Source organism: Bicyclus anynana, chromosome 5, assembly GCF_947172395.1.
Source record: "Bicyclus anynana chromosome 5, ilBicAnyn1.1, whole genome shotgun sequence".
Lineage (NCBI taxonomy): Eukaryota > Metazoa > Arthropoda > Insecta > Lepidoptera > Nymphalidae > Bicyclus > Bicyclus anynana.
The window spans coordinates 10,720,136-10,738,791 of NC_069087.1; the positions used below are offsets into that span (position 1 = coordinate 10,720,136).

The 18,656-nt window shown below is 35.6% G+C and overlaps 1 protein-coding gene across 1 annotated transcript in view; it reads left to right on the top strand.

The window, feature by feature from the left end:
* The first annotated feature begins 14,196 nt into the window (after window positions 1-14,196).
* LOC112053055 (G-protein coupled receptor dmsr-1) overlaps window positions 14,197-18,656 on the top strand; it is a 56,481-nt gene continuing 52,021 nt past the window's right edge. The window contains exon 1 of the mRNA XM_024092326.2: window positions 14,197-14,426. The gene's annotated coding sequence lies outside the window, so the exon portion shown is untranslated. The remainder of the gene's footprint in view (window positions 14,427-18,656) is intronic.

Sequence of the window (18,656 nt, forward strand, 5' to 3'; positions counted from 1 at the left end):
CAACGTCAAATCGTCGAATTGTCTTGTCATTTGCCAAAGGTCAACTGTCAAGTCTTTTTCATTGCAGCCAGTGAGCATCATCATCGAAAAAAAGATAAAATACGCACTAACTTGAGTTTCTAAAGTAATCTTATAGTTTTGTTATAAAATTAAAACTGATATATTTCAATATAAAACGAATCAATCAGCATAATAGACCTCAGAGACATGGAGTAATAGACAAATGAAGGGTTCCACGTCTGTGACACAGAGTGACACAGATAGTTATGGTCTGTGATGATTGCTACAAACATAGAGTAGGCTACAAACGTCAACTGAAGATGGAGGCTGGAGCAATGAAAAAAGATTAACGGAGGAACGGCCCTAAGTTGTCTATATAATTTTTAGCTACACAAGTGCGATGAAAATATGATCTTAAGAGTAAAAATATGTTTGTCTCATTCTCACCTAAGTTGTTTTTAAAATGTTATAAATGATAACATAATGTCAAACAGTTCTATGTATCTTTTCAAAATCATTGTTAATATTACAAAGCTTCGCCTTGAAGCACGTAGGCTCTGTTTAATTTACGTCATGTGAAACTTCTCTAGTCCATCCGATTGTTTTTGATGTACTCTTTTATTTGATATTGTTCTTGAAATCAGATCGTATTTCTATTTATAGTATTTCTTGTGATTCAGCTTTTAGAAAGTGCAAACTTAAATATATCTGCTGGTAGATAGGTATTAACGCAGAATAAAAATGATCCAGAATGAGTCTTTACAAGCAGCGTGGTGAAGCCTGTAAAACCCATAAAAAATAAATGTCACGCATAATAGCTTAACATCCGCATATACAAACTGTTTTCATAATTTGTATTTCAAAATTTAACACTAATAACATTTAACAGTATTGTTTATTGGTATTACTAAATAATTACCAATAAAAAATACTCCATCTTGTTTCTTTAGTTTTCGTAAACAGTTTTTAAAATATTGAAAAACATAAGACGCCATGTTTCTTAAATAATATTGAAAATTCTGATGCGACGTTTCGTGTCGTAGTGACTTGAGAATGTATTCGTTAATAGGATTTTGTATTTGGAACGGCTACGATACCATCGTGTTCCGTGCGCTCTATTTGCCTCAAAGGACAAAACAGGCACGGCCTCCGGCCGCGCGCGTGACTGTCCTCCGGCTGTGACTGCTTCTGCATGGGCTTCGGCCGGATATTTTACCTAAGCACCAAAGCGCAACCTCCGTCTGTGACTTAGCGTAGCTATGCACGCCCAAGTAAATGTAAATGTGCATGATCTAAGCCGCGCGTGTAACTGCTCTTCGGCCGTTGCTTTTTGTACCCCGGCATTTGACCACGAATTTGTGGCTGCGGCAGTTCTAACAAAGTACCTAAAGATGCTCCTACAACTGTCTGGTTTGTCCAAATAGTTTATTTGTTGGTATCATTCGATAACCCTTGCCCTTCTAAAACGTATATAACGATTTTTTTTTTTTTTTTAAAAAAAGCCTATACATTTGGACGTGGCATTTTAACCCATTTAGGCTGACCTTGGATGTTTTTGATAATATTTTTTACATTTACGCAAAATTTTCTCACTGTATCTATTTTACACTAATGTTTTGTTTACAATAGATAGGTTTTAAAACGAGCTAACGATTGAAATGTAATTATAAGTATGAAACAGTAGAAGTACTCGTAACAAGGAAACTTGCGCGGCATTATTTCGAATTACGAGTAAGTGATGGGTTGTCTTTACCTTAGGATTTACGCGAAAAGCAAATTACTCCTCCGCTCCAAGGTAGTGAATTGTTGCCCAAAGGCGACTCTGAAACCTCTCCAGGACCTTCAGAAACGATCATGCGTCAGGTCACGGACGCTTCGTGGTTTGAACGAAATAACGACTTATACAGTCGAATAGTAATTTCATTTTATTATTAAAAAAAAACTCGTGCGTTTTACATTACTATAACACACATTACTGTAATCTATAACACACATTACTATACCTATTGTAATAAGTAAAATAAGAGACCTTTTATGAGCAAATGTGTTATCAACTTTTTTAAAGCTTTGGTCTTATTCTGCATAAGATGCATTTAAATTGTTTTTAATTGCATATGTTGATTATTATTAGATATTAAGACAACCCCCCGCGGATCAGCCGACTAGTTCCCATTTCCGTGAGAATAGGTAGAGGTAGAGATAAAGGTATAGAATGCTTATGACATTCAACTTAATGTGCCTTTCTAGTGGCTAAAGAATTTTCAAAATCAGTTTAGTAAATCCAGAGATTACCCCTTACAATACCACAATCTTTATTTACCTCTTTAAAATATTGTTAAGTATAGAAGTACAGGAAGTAATTTTTTTATAAAGAAGTTTTTATACAGTTTAAAGTAGAAGAAGTTTTTATACAGTTTAAAGTATAAACAGTAGACTACATACATTTATGTTGATAGATCGAAATCGTAAACGAAACCGCTGAAATAATTCAGTGAAATGATTGCGACCATAAAACTTAGAAGCTATTTATTCTTAGCGAACATCGTGAAGGTTTCACATAATGACATCAATTTCACACTTGATGTAAGTTGACGTTACGCACATCAACCAAACGCGCTGTGTAGAAAACGAGAGCTTTGAATTACACTCGTAGCTCAGATATCGTAGACGTAGGCTTCGTTATATAAATGACCTAATCATAATTCACCTTCTCACATCTATAAGCCTTTGATTTCATCTTGCTTTTGAGCTTACTTTTTAATAGGAACCTTTGGCCCAGGTGTTTTAGAGGTGGGCTATTTGACGAGGCGAAAGCTGATTTATGTTGACTTTTATAGACAGCCAAATAATTTCTTAAGAAATTGGTCGTTTAATATACATAAATATTTTGCAATGATAATTTTATACTATAGATCGGTTATGTCCCTTCAAAATTACCGCAAAAAGTAATTCGAATAATAGGATACAAAACTGAGCGCATTCATGCACAATTTTGTCTTTAATTCCATTATTTATTTATGTATATATAGTTTCTACACTTCCTGAACACACAAATGGACATTGTAGACGATATTTAGGTATTATTTGTTTAAATCACGTCCGTCAAACTAACTTTGAGATGTGGAAATTTCCTCTTTTCAGCGCCTCATTTTTCATGACCTTGTAACACATCTAACAGTATTTAACATCATTGATATTTTGTAATTTTAGAATTACAAAAAATATATATATTTGAGATCCTCTTATCAAGCTCTTTTATTTGATGTGTAAGTGACAGTGCTTTTAGATCAAAATTATTCTCTGATTATGTTCAGTTTTAGAAGCCTCAATAGCTCAGTGGTAAAGGGGTCGTACTCATTACCAAGATGTGGTGGTTCGATCCCCGCCCGCTGGGCTATTGTCGTACCTACCTACTCCTAACACAGTCTTGTCAGACTAACTGGAGAGGAACGGGAATATTGGTCCTATTAAAAAAATAAATAAAAAAATATGGCCAATGTTCTTTAAATAAAAATGCAATCGTTTTTTTCATAACACTTCGTATATCGAAGGGCGAAACCCTTCGATACTGTACACTGTAGATAAATAGTACTTAATCGTCAGCCTAAATGATTCGTATAATTACAATAGAACTTCTCTTCAGGTAAGTTCGTTTAAAATCTAATGAAACACGATTGAGCTGAAACATCAATTATTAATTTACGTGAAAATTTTGTAAGTTTGTGGACGTATCCAGTTTGTTACTCTTTCACAAAGAAAATAATAAATGGGTTATGATGAAATATGGTAGAGCAATAGATTTTATTCTGGATTACATCATTACCAGTTTATTTTAAAGGGTGAAAAAATAATAATTATAATGTCGCGGGCATCAGCTAGTGTACCTAGTATATGAGGCTCAGGAAATTATTACTCTACGATATATATGTATATTCAACATCTCCCGAGAATACTTGGTTTCTGATAAAACCCAACGCAGAGGGTTGGGGGAGGGTATATTTATTTTACGGGGCGGGTCGGGCTGCAGTTGCCGCTTGGAATCAGGGGTTTTTCACGAAGAAAATCAAAATAAATCCATTATTGATTGTGCATAATGAACTATCACGGGGTAAAGCCTTCAATACTCAACAGGTTTATTTTAATAAGAAGTTGAGATTATGAATTCAGAGAAATGTTTCGGCTGAGCGAGGCCAACCTATTTTTGTTTCCATTTTGATTATTATGTAAGTGGCTCAGCTCAGCTTCGTCAGGGAGGGTTTAAGGCGAGCGCAGAAGCATCAAAGGCAGAAGCAGTATGCATGGCCAGAGGTCGTCTCCTCTATGACTCGGAATTCATAGAGACATTTTGACTGAGCGATGCTGGCCCAGGTGGTGTTTAGTGAGTAGGCGGCTTATTGCATGAGATTAAATAAAGAAGAATTTTGAAGAATAATAATCAATCTTATAGAGTAATTAATACTGAACGAAATGCCATAGGGTTAAAAAGCTTATTTTAAAACATTTTGGACAATATTTTGCAATTTCAGTCTTTGAATTAAAAATCAAACTAGGTACAAGTCAGGATATTTTTAATAATGCAAGTCCAATCGGAATTCCGCAACTTGTAACTTATTCCTTTGAGAGTTGCCGCAGAAATTTTACCGAGTGGTATTGATCGATTGAAAAAGTAACAGTTAATCTAGTAACTAGTAGATATTATTATAATTTGTATATAAAAGTAATAATCTGAATTTGTTGATCTCTCATTAATTAAGTAACACTTAAAAAAAATACAAAACACTATTAAATATTTATAAAAAAATGTCATCCGTATTATTGTTAGGTATACCCGGAAGAAGTCACAGGAGTCCGTGATATAATATAAAAATACACAAGAAACGCTCGTTCAAATTTATTACATTTTGGTTTTTAATAATGTAGATACAACTGAATATATCATCAAGCTATTATTCACTCCAGATATTTTTGGTATAAAAAACTGTTTATTAAAATACTCCATCACGGGTAGCCGGGAGCGAGAAGACGGATCGCACACGTGGGAGTAGCCTCAGTGGCAACGGCTACATCATTTTGTATAGATCCCTTTGTGCGAAAGAAGTAAGCTGCGATTTATAAATGCGAAATTTTGTATCTGTTTCGAATACTATCTGGGAATACACAGAAGCAATCTTTAAAGGACATGTCCCAAAATGAGCTTATATTATTTATAACTTACAAGCGGTAGGGTAGAGTAGGAGTAGGGTAGAGGTAGCGTAAGGGTAGCGTAGGGGTAGAGCAGGGCACTTAAGTCAAAGCGAAGCTTGACCGGGTCTGCTAGTAATAAATAATATTACCTATACTCGTTTACAAGATCGTTGCAAACAACAACATAATATTCGAAAGTCAAGCTAAAAAAATCTTTGAGTAATCATTATCATATTTTTTTTTATAATGTTACATTGCACAGCAGGACAGGCCACGTCTTTTCTGTCTTCATCATTTCACTTATAGTGACACGACCGCCTTTGTTTAGTGCATATTATATAATTTTTAACGGACTTTCAAAAAGGAAGAGGTTTTACGATTGGCTGTATGTATGTTTTTTTTTAATATTTTGTATTCTTTGTTGCTGGTCGGATGTTTTGTGTGCAATGAAGAATGGACGCAGGCGACTTCGTCCGCGTGACTTCGAATAACGTTATTATTCGTATTATTCTGGAGTATTTTTTGCATCAGTAACAGTTTTACTATAGATTTATCATTTCATACAATATAGCCTATATAGCCTTTCTCGATAAATGGGCTATCTAAAACTGAAAGATTTTTTCAAATCGGACCAGGAGTTCCTCAGAACAAACAAACAAACAAACTCTTCAGCTTTATATTATTAGTATGGATTGTTGTTCTCTAATACATTATTGAATAGGTTTAATCCGTAGACGAATGAGCAGGCAGATTTGCAAGCTTACAAGTGTAAATAATGAATCTCCAATACTCCCGGCCGGTATGAACTAGTTTCTGAAAAGTTTACATTTCATTCGACTAAAATCTTTATGAGTATTATATATCGTCCTAAAGTTACTTTCCTTTACCTCGGGTAAAGGTAAGCGTACGATTTAGTATAATATATTGTATTTGGGTCAAGCTGAATATAATGCAGCGCACACGTAGTATGGAAACAGGAAAAACGGTTAAATTCTTTATTGATTATCTTGTAGGATTGTGAATTAGATTGAGTATTTTTAATATTGTAAATAAAAGACTTCCATATTCATCATTATTAGCCTATTTTAGTGCCCATATGTGATAATATTATTTTTTTAATGACCACCTGCTCTGAAGCATAGGTGTAACTCTACCACCTTCCCAACTTCAACTTTAGAATTTGCACTCAGAATTTCTTAGAAGAAAAAAAATCTGTATCTCGTCGCCTGAAACAGTTTTCGATCCTCGTGATCCGAAGCCACATAGTTTAACCACTGGACCAGGATAGTTTGCTTAGTATGGGTTATTAAAATTAGAGTGCATATAGTAAATGACGAAGTGATAAAATAAAATAAAGGCACGAGCTGAGTTTCAAAATAAAACGTTTAATACAAAGTTATGCACAGTTTCATACTGTAAAGTAATGTAGCAAACCCAGCCAAATTAGCAATCCAAAGTCGTTCATCCCACTCCTAAAAGAACGAAGACCAGGGACACGTGAAGATGATGTAGAGTATTGCTTATCGAGTGGTTACTAGTAGGAACTAGGTGCCCATTATCGTGGGGCACTTGCCTAGAGTTCCCAAAGGGAAAACAGGGCCTATACCTATTATTTACTCCCGACGCAAAAAGAGGGGTGTTATAAGTTTGACGTGTCCTTCTGTATGTCAGTCTGTCTTTGGCACCATAGCGCCTGAACTGATTTTGTTTTTTTTTTCATTAAATTAATTTTGTTTTTTTTTTCATTAAAGGTGATTTATGTGCGAGTGTTTTAAAAAATGTTTGATGAAAATCGGTTGAGCCGTTTAAAAGTTGTGGGGGGTGGAAGTGGGGATTAATAACCGAATGTTTGCGAATATACTCAAGTGGGGTCTCAAATAAAAGCGCATTGATATTTTTTTTTTTTTTTATTCTTTTTTTGCGCATTGAATAATTTCATGACATTCGGGGGATTTTCAAAATTTTCAAACAAGATGAAAACGACAGCCACAAAGTGCACGCAGTGAATTTAGAAATACAAAATGAGTGGTTTTCCTTAGGTGAGTTCTGCATCCCGATTGCACTAAAGTGGCGCGCCTTGCTGGACTGGTCTCTTTCCTCATCAACCCATATTCGGCTCACTGCTGAGCTCGAGTCTCCTCTCAGAATGAGAGGGGTTAGGCCAATAGTCCACCACGCTGGCCCAATGCGGATTGGCAGACTTCACACACGCAGAGAATTAAGATAATTCTCTGGTATACAGGTTTCCTCACGATGTTTTCCTTCACCGATTGAGACACGTGATATTTAATTTCTTAAAATGCACACAACTGAAAAGTTGGAGGTGCATGCCCCGGACCGGATTCGAACCAACACCCTCCGGAATCGGAGGCAGAGGTCATATCCACTGGGCTATCACAGCTCTTGCCTTACTAAAATTCTATCTTAATGCCTTTCAAATGACTCTCCCAGATCAGAGCAACTTAGTACGATGGGGGAAAGCCACTGAAAAATCTTGCTATACGTGTGGTGAGGCAATAGGAACTGCAGGGCACTTGTTGGTTGGATGCAAGGTGCTGCTGGATAGGAGTCTATACTCACATCGTCATGATAGAGTACTCCAAATTATACGTGAAGCTATAAGTCTTTCAGTAGCTAGAACTGAAAAAGGATTGACTACAAATAAAAGACAAATTAACTTCGACAAAGCAGGTTCAATAATAAAATCATCTAGTAAGCCTTACTCAATCCTAGGTTCTGCACCTGATTGGACTTTATTAATGGATACGTATGAGAAGCATTATAAAATCCCAGCGGATGTCGTTATTTCGAGTTCTAGACCAGACATTTTCCTTTTGTCCACACAAACTAAGCGAATAGTACCTGTAAAGCTTACTGTGCCGTGTAGCCAGTATTCTTGCCACCATTACGGGTAATGGTGGCAAGAAGGGCATGATTTGTATAGTTATTAGGTTAGGTTAGGTCCTTATTCCAGTATTCTTTCTCAATAAAAAAAAAGTATGCATGATAAAAAAAAGAAAATTATAATCCTTTCCGTATTTGTTTCCGTAAGTTTACCTAGTATCGTTTAAGTGATTGTGAAAAAACTAGGTCAGTTGAAAAAAAATATAATCAGAGAAATGGTGTTCGGGTCAACCTGTTAAGTGATCCGTGGCGCGCCGCTTTTTCTTCTGGCCCTTAAAATGGGTAACACATTGTGTATGTGGAAACATTGACGATATATATAGGCCAGTCAACATGTTTCAAACAGTGTTAAATAGATACCGCGAATTACGTCTGATAGTTCATTTGAGTCGTCTAGAAAAATGTACAAAAACGACAAAAAATGGGGGTTTGTTTGTTTGCTTGTTTGATTGAACGCGCTAATCTCAGGAACTACTGGTCTGATTTGAAAAATTCTTTCAGTGTTAGATAGCCCATTTATCGAGGAATGCTATAGGCTATATATTATCCCCGTAATCCTACGAGAACGGGAACCATGCGGGTAAAACCGCGTAGCGTCAGCTAGTTATACTTAAATTAATAATATAGTAAATTAATTAATACATACTTTGGTAGGGATTATCAGTTAATTGGGTGCCCATTCTGTAGCAAATAGGTTAAATTAAGTTTGGGGTATGTTCAATTAATAATTATTGTGGTGGAAATCAAATTGTAGTTATTGGATATTGTTTTACAATATTGTAAATATGTGGTCTACCCACATATTTACAATATTGTAAAACAATATTAATAGTTCATTGTTTAAAGTGGAATGCGTTCAAACTGCAATCTGCTTTCTATCAAATATATATTTTATTTGAATTAAAATATATATAATAATAATATTGAATTTTAATAGACGAGTCTGACTTGATTTTCTTGTTGGTGTGAAATAACAATGTTCTGGAGAGCATATAATTTAAAAGCGCCGTTCCATACAAAATGAAAAAAAACAATTCTTATCATTTTTTGTTTTGTTTTTGTCTCTTGAATTTTCCTGATATTTAATTTGATTATTTAATGAGAATGTTACCAAATATAAAAAAAACGAACCGACTTGCGGCGGCTCCACCGCGTAGTTCCCGATCCCGTGAGAACACGGAGATAAATATATAGCCTATGACACTCACAAATAACGTGACTTTCTAGTGGTAAAAGTATTTTCAAAATCGGTTCAGTGGCAAACTTTAACTCTTTATAATATTAAAATAGATAAAAGATCATAAAAATCAGCCATTCCTCAGTTGTACATGGTTTAACTAACTCAGCTTTTTATCTCGTACATACCTATAGCACTATAGTCTGCGGGTAAGCTGGCTAGCAATGTGGCATTACGTAGGTATTTCTTCTGACCTAACTTCAAGCATATGTACCTTGAATTCTCAAAAAAAACCTTTTGCATTTTGTCGCATTACAGATAAGTAATGCCATTTTAAAAACATTAAAAAAAATAAAACTTATCCCACTTTAATATTATTAACGCAAAAGTTTGTATGGATGTTTGTTACTCTTTAACGCCGCTACTACTGAAGCGACTTGGCTGAAGTTTAGATTGGAAATAGATTTTACTCTGGATTAACACATAGGCTACTTTTTATCCCGAAAAAAATCATGGTTTCCCGTTGCGAAAACTGATGATTTTGATGACTTTTACGCCTCGACTATTGAACCGAATTAGCTGAAATTTTGTATTGAGATATATTATAGCACGGATTAACACATAAGCTAATTTTTATCCATGGTTCCCGAGGGATTTGTGAAAAACTAAATTCCACACGAATGAAGTCGCGGGCGTGCGCTAGTTTAAATATAAATTTTGATCTAAATTAATTATACTGTTAACGAAATATTATTAATTATTAGATATAGGTGCGGAAATATACCAGATATGCTCGTTCAATTATAATATACAGATTTTCAGTTGCAATATTTAACTCAAAGCTTTCTGAAATGGCTCCACTCGACGTTTTAATTTGGTTTTAATGTTTAATTAGTAGATACAAACACGGCGTTACGGAATGTGTTTTAAATCTCGGTTATATACGAAAAGATAAACATAATTCACTGCGTGGGACATATTACAGAGTTTATAACGTCAAATAAAAAATATACGGCACGCTACGCCTTGCGAATTACAAATGAGATTTGCAGATTTGCATTTGAGATTCGGTCAACGTTAGCATAACAGTGTTTTGTTTTTGGAATGTCACGTTTTCTTACCTCAGAATCACATGTAGTGAGCCGATTTATTGCGTCACGTGTTTTTCCATGTGATTGTTACTTTTTGCCGTAAATATATACCGAGGTACTTTCAGCCTGCCAACCGGCATTGGAGCAACGTGGTCTGTCTTAGCTCCATATCCTCTCTAGCCTCTACTATAGGGAGGGAGGCCTGACTCTGTAGGCCGGTAATATTAGGTGGAAAACGACGTCTTTACATTGGGAGCACAGATTAAAGAATAATAGGCAGATAGAGCGCATGGAACACGACGGTGTCGTAGCCGCTCAAAGTACAAAATTCAAAAACGAATACATTTTCGAGTCAGTACGACACGAAGCAATCGCATCAGTAATTTTCAATATTATTCAAGAAAAATGGCGTCATATATTTTTAAATATTTTAAAAACTGTTCACAAAAACTAAATAAATAGGATGGAGTATTTTTTATTGATAATTATTGATCATTATATCAATAATTACCAATAAAAAATTTGCGGATGACGTTTGGTTTTTATGGGTTTCACCGGCTTCACCACGCTGATGGTAAATACTCATTCTGTGTCATCCTTATTCTGTGCAATTCAAAAATCGAATTAACAACTCTCAACAATGCGTTGCCTTGCGCTCGTTATCCTAACAAATATATGTGTTAAGCCTCATTTGCCTGTAACCATCCCCTCTCAGAAACATCAATTTGAGCGGCGAAAATATAGGTGCAACAAAATATTATATTCTAACATACAAACCGGTAGTATAGTCGCAACAAACGTATAAACTTGAAAAGTGCCTGTAAATTATAGGTACTTATTTCACTACTTCCTCGGATGAGTACTTATTATCATAAAGATCTCTACTACTTCTAAAACATTTCCACGCTATAGATTCCTTTAGACTTTGCATTTTATTAGAAAATAGCGGACGCCCGTGAATTCGTCCGCGTGGAATTCAGTTTTTCACAAATCCCGCGGGAACCATGCATTTTTCCAGGATGAAATACTTTTCATCCTGGAAAAATATTCTATGTGTTAATCCAGAGTAAAATCTATATCCATTCCAAATTTTAGCCAAATCGCTTCAGTAGCCGCAGCGTAAAAGAGGAACAAACATACTTACACACTTACACACTTAGTGTGAAGTGTGACATTCCGCTAGGTAAAGGCATACCACTGCGTTCCGTACGAGTGAGCTTCAGTTCACAGATGTTTTACTGTCGCAATAATATTCAGACTGTGACAGACAGACAAACCTAAAAACAATGTAGATATGTACAATGTACATTATAGGCGGGTAACTAACAACTGAAATCCAAATTGAACTCTAGAGATTATCTCATAAACTAAAGCCATTTTTCGCTGTCCACTTATCTACTCGTATTAAAGTAATATAAAATGTGACGTTCAGATATTTCAGTTGTCGTGTTTTACAGTTGTAAACACACTCTACTACGAGTAAATGTATATTACAGATTAGTAATATACTCTTAGTATGTATATACTCTTAGTACGAGCAACACAAAAAGCCGAATCGTGTTGTTTTTTTAACTAATAAATCCAACAAAACCAACTGGAACTTACGTAAAGCTATTGCGAGATTCATCCGACCTAATGGTTCACCAAAACTTCAATGAAATCCATTTGGTTCGTTTTAATATTAGCTCTATTTCAAACAAACATACTCGTCAAAGGCGTAACTGACATTCGAACGTAATGGTTATATTGAAGTGATATCTATTAATCATATTGTCAAAAGAAATTGTGGTTCTGAAATTATTCCTAGACTCGAATAGACTGAGACGTAACAGCCAGACATACTTCATTTTAGGAAGACTGAAAGTTCGTCAGGTAATTATAAAGAGACCTGCCTCGCTAGACGTTACCCTTCTGTCAAAGATCAAATAATCAATGATCTAACGTGTATATAAAAATAAAAAGTATAAATATAAAATAAAATAAAATATAATTTTTTTTTTCTTTAAAATCGATATTTCATTGTTGTAATCGTTTTCGGCGTGTTAAGAGTTCCATAAGAATGCAGGTTTGTGTAATTAAATGGCATAAAAACGGGCAATAACTTCTAGTTTAATAAAATATGAAGTTACGGTTAATTTGTAAGTATTTCAAAGTTGATTTTATCAGATTTGTAATAAAAAAATTATAAAGAATCGATTTTTCAGCTGGAACAGCAAAACATGGATCAAGTAATCGAGTATTCTTTGTATTGAGTGGAAGCGATGTGGTTGTTAATCTGTGTAAAAATTACAGTGTATTGCGAATTATAGTATTGTGTATGTATAGTGTAAGGACACAAAATTGATAATTGCAATTTAATTTTCTTTCAAGATGTAGTAATGTTTTCACACATATACGTTTTTTAATAAAGATTAGTAGATATTTTTTTTTAATTTGCCGGACGATTTCAGTTTACGTTCATTAGTCAAACTCTAGTAGGTCAGTGGTAACTAGTGGTAAGTGTAGGTAAGTACGGTAATCAATTAAGGAGTTTGAACTGTGGCGGTGGTGTGGATACTAAGCTAGTGACTAAGTAGTGAGAAACGTGTTTTTATATTTCCATAATCAGCTTAGCTTCGGCAACTCTTTGAGAAACAAAAGACTTTACGTTAAATGACTGGCGAGTAGAGGAATGATTTCTCATGATATTCTGGACAAAATATCAAAGTATAACGTTTTATACTTAGACAATTATTGAACCTGGAAACTTGCTACCTTGAAAAGCTACCAGGGTCCAAAGTCAATAATTGACTTCGGTTCCAAACTTTCAGGCTTTCAAAAATGAGGTAAATCTGGCTAGCGCAATCCGTAAATTATGTCAGTCAAAAACAGTCGTCGCACGCTATCCACATGGTGATATCCACAATTGAATAATTTACTGTATAGACACGTTAAAAAATGTAGTTTTGATAAATTATAGTTTATTTCTATACTAAGTGTCAATTTTCCATTTGGAATTTAATCATCATTATCAACCCATATTCGGCTCACTGCTGAGCACGAGTCTCCTCTCAGTATGAGACGAGACTCACACACGTAGAGAATTAGGAAAATTCTCAGGCATGCAAGTTTCATCACGATGTTTTTCTTTTAACGTTTGAGACACGTGGTATTAAATTTCTTAAACATAACACATGCACATAACTCAAAAGTTGGAGATTCATGCCGCGGACCAGATTTGAACCTACGCCCTTCGGAATTCATGGCAGAGGTCACCACTGCAAAATAAAAATAAGGGTTGATGGTAGAAAAATAAAAAAAAAACGTTGAGAAAATATTTAGGACACAGGTCACACATAACATTTAGGGGTATGAAAAATAGATGTTAGCCGATTCTCAGACCTACACGTTATAAAAATCAGTCCAGCCGAGTTTGGTAACAAATACCGAGACGCATTAACTTTTATATATGAGTCTAGCGGACCCGGTCATGCTTCGATATTACTTATGTGCACTTGTTACCTATAAGTACCCTACATTACCCTACCTCTACCCCTAACTCTACCCGACCCCTGCCCTACCCCTAGCCTCATCACCGAGATTCGATTCCCCCCAATATATAGCATACAATCTTTCCCGACTAGTAGTTAGGAGGGGCATGGGAATATTTGTCGTATTTAAAAAGATTTGACAAATATTCTTTAAAAAAAAAAAGAAAATAATAACCGCTGTATGCTGATTGTAATAAAGACACCAGTTTGAATACCAAGTTATGTATGCACTCTATCAAATGTCTACCAATTCGTATGGATCAGTCAGCGATTTGTCGCGGAAGTTGGTACATTTCAGGCGACTCGCCTCAGCCAGTACTCACTCACAGTCACAATGAGAGTGGCGCTGCCGTAGCACGCCCCACGCCGCTCCGTCTCCGGGCGCGGAAATTTATCTGGACACGAATACCCTGACCGTTATAAAATTACTAAAACAGAATATTTCATCGATATCGTGGAATCTAAACGTTTGATAGATTTAGTTTTGTTTCTTTCAATGTGTGTGGCTCTTTGGAACTACGATGTTTACTTGTTTGCTTGGTAAGTTTTATTGTAAAGTTTTTAAAGTTATAAGTTAACTAGACAAATGAACTATTTGTAGAAATAAATAAAATTATTGTGACGAAGTTAAGTAGACAAATAAAGTGTAAGTATGTTTGTTTGGTTGAACGCTCAAATCTCAAGAACTACTGGTCCGTTTTGAAAAATTCTTTCAATGTTAGATAGCCCATTTATCGAGAAATGTTATATATTAACCCTGTATTCCTACGGGAACGGGAACCACGCGGGTGAAACTGCGCGGCGTCTGCTAGTAAATAAATGAAATGAGTTCGAATACAATGCGTTCCAGGGTTCGTATTTAAGTTGTACTTAAATTAGTACCATAAGTTGTACCTGTGTATGTACAAAAAGCAAAACAAGCAAATATTGATAGATAAAGCTTAGGTGCTTTATGTTGTGTGTCACACTAATATTCTAAGAGCGAAAGTTTGTGTGTAAGTCATAAGTGTCTGTTTGCTTACTCTTTCAAGCCGCAATTAGGTGCTGAACTTGAAATGAATTTAACTGATATTTGGAATTGATTATAAATTATTTCCAATTAGCTCACTTAAGTTATCCTAGAATATTTATTTCGGGACAATTTATGGTTCCGTGGGGACCATCATACCATGACCTCCGTGGTACAGTCACATGCCCGGTGGATTTACAAGACTGAGGTCATGGGTTCGATCCCGGCTGGGCCGATTGAGGTTTTTTTAATTGGTCCAGGTTTGGTTCTCCTGGTGGGAGGTATCGGCCCTGGCTAGTTACCGGCAAAGGCGCACCGCCAAGAGATTTAGCGATTCGGTACGGTGCCATGTAGAAACCGAAATGGGTGTGGGTTTTCATCCTCCTAACTAATTACTTTGTTTCCATCTTAGTTTGCATCATCACTTACCATCAGGTGAGATTGTACTACTACTTGTAAAAACAAAAAGAAAATTAAGTAATTAAAAGAATTTACCTATCAAGTTATATCAGGATAAGATTTATATCGGTTAAAACAAAACAATGTATGGTGGGATAATTATTTTTATAGACCTTCAAAACATTCTCAAATAGCATACACTCGTATATATCGTTTATAGAGTGCTTTTAGGACCTTACCCATTATTTTCGACCCAAAAAATACAATGAAAGTTTAGACCGATTTTTTTGTGGACGAAGTCGCGTTAATTCGTTAGTACTTTTAATTAATACTTGCAGTAGTACCTACCCATTAGGCTATTACCACTAAATATTGGCAATAAAAACGACCCGACTGCTATAAAATAACCATTAACCAGTCAGTATGTCCATCTTAGGGAGTATTTTTTTTACAAGATTGTCATGTATTTTCATGCTCGTCATTGGTACGATTATGTTTATTATTTACTCTTTAACTTTAGTTTTAAACAAAGCTAAATATGAGTGTAAAAGTACACTCATAGTAGTAAGTTTGACGGCCGCGTGGCGCAGTGGGTAGTGACCCTGCTTTCTGCATCCACGGGCGTGGGTTCGATTCCCACAACTGGAAAATATTTGTGTGATGAGCATGGGTGTTTTCCAGTGTCTGTGTGTATTTTTACATTATATAAGTATTTATATGTAGTATATAAATGTATATTAATATTAATATATCAACTATCTTAGTACCCATTACACAGGCTACTCTGTATGCTTACTTTGGGGCTAGATAGTGATGTGTATTGTATAAGTATATTTATTATTATTATTATTATTACACATTCTCAATTATTCAGTTAAATAATTGATTAAAAAACTAAAAGAGTGCTTGCGAGAAAATATGCTATTACGTCATAGTGACTTCATGAATAACAAAGAAAATTAAAACTAAATTGTTCCCCTGACACTATATTTAACTCTAAGGGCACGCCAAAACTGGACATCCACGTCTTACATTGTATGACATAATACACTTATACATGTATTTTTTTTAAATGTAATTAATATTCAAGCAATAAATTTAAATTTAATTACCTACTGTAGTTTTGTACTCTAGTAGTAAAGTGTACAGAAAGGTGTGTTTGTGTGTGAAACTGAAGGAGTTTAGCAAGTCAGAATCATGTATTTAAATTGTCATAAGTCAGTGAGTGGTCAGTAGAAGGCTCAGAGTCACTCGGGCGATGGAGCGAGTTATATTTGGATTTTCTCTGCGTGATCGAATCAGAAATGAGGAGATCCGTAGACGAACCAAGCTGACATTGCTCAGCGAGTCGCGAAGCTGAAGTGGCAAATGGCAGGTCATATATTTAGTTCGAAGAGCCGATGGACGTTGGGGTCCCAAGGTCCTGGAATGGCGACCCCGCACCGGAAAGCGCAGTGTTGATCGACCCCCACTAGGTGCAGACGACCGAGGATATCAAGCGGGTTGTAGGGAGCCGCTGGATGCTGGCAGCTCGAGTCGTTGTGCTTGTGGAAGTCCATGCAAGAGGACTATGTCCTGTAGTGGACGTCCCTTAGCTGATAATGATAATGATGATGAAGTCTGTGACTGGTTACTAAACGGTTTTATTTTTTACTAGCTGACGCCGCGCGGTTTTACACGCGTGGTTCCCGTTCCCGTAGGAAAACGGGGATAATATATAGCCTCGATAAATGGACTATCGAACACTAAAAGAATTTTTCAAATCGGACCAGTAGTTCCTGAGCTAGTTTTCGCTTTTATATATTTAGATAGACAGTTTTTACTTTATAAAGATCTGTATAATTATATCTATTAGAACCAATTAAATATTATGATTAATTATTGTTCCCTGGACAGGTTTTGAATACATAGCTTATTAAAGAGTGTATCTCTATATTATATTCTGATCTCGAGTATGTGAGGGTTACGAAGAGTTTACAATACACGGTATTAAAAGACAAACCAACTTTTTTTTAATTAGAAGAGAACATAGAAGTTATTAGGCAATACATAGGTACTTTTTATCCAAACATTTCTCCGTAATCGGGTATGGTTCCGGTGAGATTTTGTAAAACTGAATTTAACGAGGACGAAGCTACGAGCGACCGTTACTCTTGAATAACTGGAAAAGATACCCATGACCATAGAGGTCCATTGTGTAATTGATTAGGTACAAGAACTTTTAACAAAAAAATATTTTTTCGATCTATATTTTTGTTACATCCAGTGTAATGTTTTGCCCGCTGGTTCACTATGACTAACCCTTGCCTGGCTCGGTGTCTGTCTTTTATACGCTTATACAAACAGCCCCCCTAGCCAAGTGGCAAGTCGATTTTCTTTCTACGATCGCTAGCGCTTCAAAAACTTGAAAGATGTATGGGAATGACATTTGCTATCGACAGGTCACGTGATCAAGATCTGTCATTCCCATACATCTTTCTAGTTTTTGAAGCGTTAGTGATCGTAGACAGAGAATCGACGTGCCACTTGGCTAGGGGGGCAGTATTTGTCAATCCGGTGGCTATATTTGAATTATATTCATTCATAGACTCTTTGTTTATACATTAGTCTATTATTCAGTGAGACTGCCTTCTACAGTCTGAATACTTCTACAGCCAGACAATTCGGTAAGGTGAATATTAATCACTGAAATAGATAGGTACGTACCCAATCAATATTTTAAGTTTTAGTCGAGGAGCGTAGGATGATTATAAAAGCCTTTGACATGTAAAATTTGCATATTAGGTACGACGTTTGCAATTAAGTAAATCTCGAACGAGAGAGGCGCACCTCTTTGATTTCGAGTATTTTCAACGACAGCTAAAGTGTCACCATCAAGTATCCATTTGAACCCAGAAAAATCCACCCATCTTCACATAAAATTCCTTTTACTTTGTTCGATTCAATCCTGCTTAGTATTATGTTAAGGTCATCTTGATATTGAATCTTGAATCTGTTACATTTTTTTACGTAGAGCTATAGACAGATCCTGTTATACCCTGACCCAAAATAACTGTTTTCTCAAATTTAGTCAATAGTTACACATACTAAAACACAAATCAACTTTTTTAATTTAGAAGAGGAGATCATAAAGGAGGTTATTGAGCAACATGTAGGCTACTTTTTTATCCCAGATTTTCTCCGGGATCGGAAATAGTTCCGATGGGAATTATAAAAACTGAATTTCATGAGGACGAAGTCGCGATCGTCCGTGGATATCGAAATATACACAGGGTACATGGAAATCTACATTTGTACAACACTATTTGAATAACTGTAGAAATGACCATAGAAGTTCATTGTATGAGCCGTGTGAAATAAAA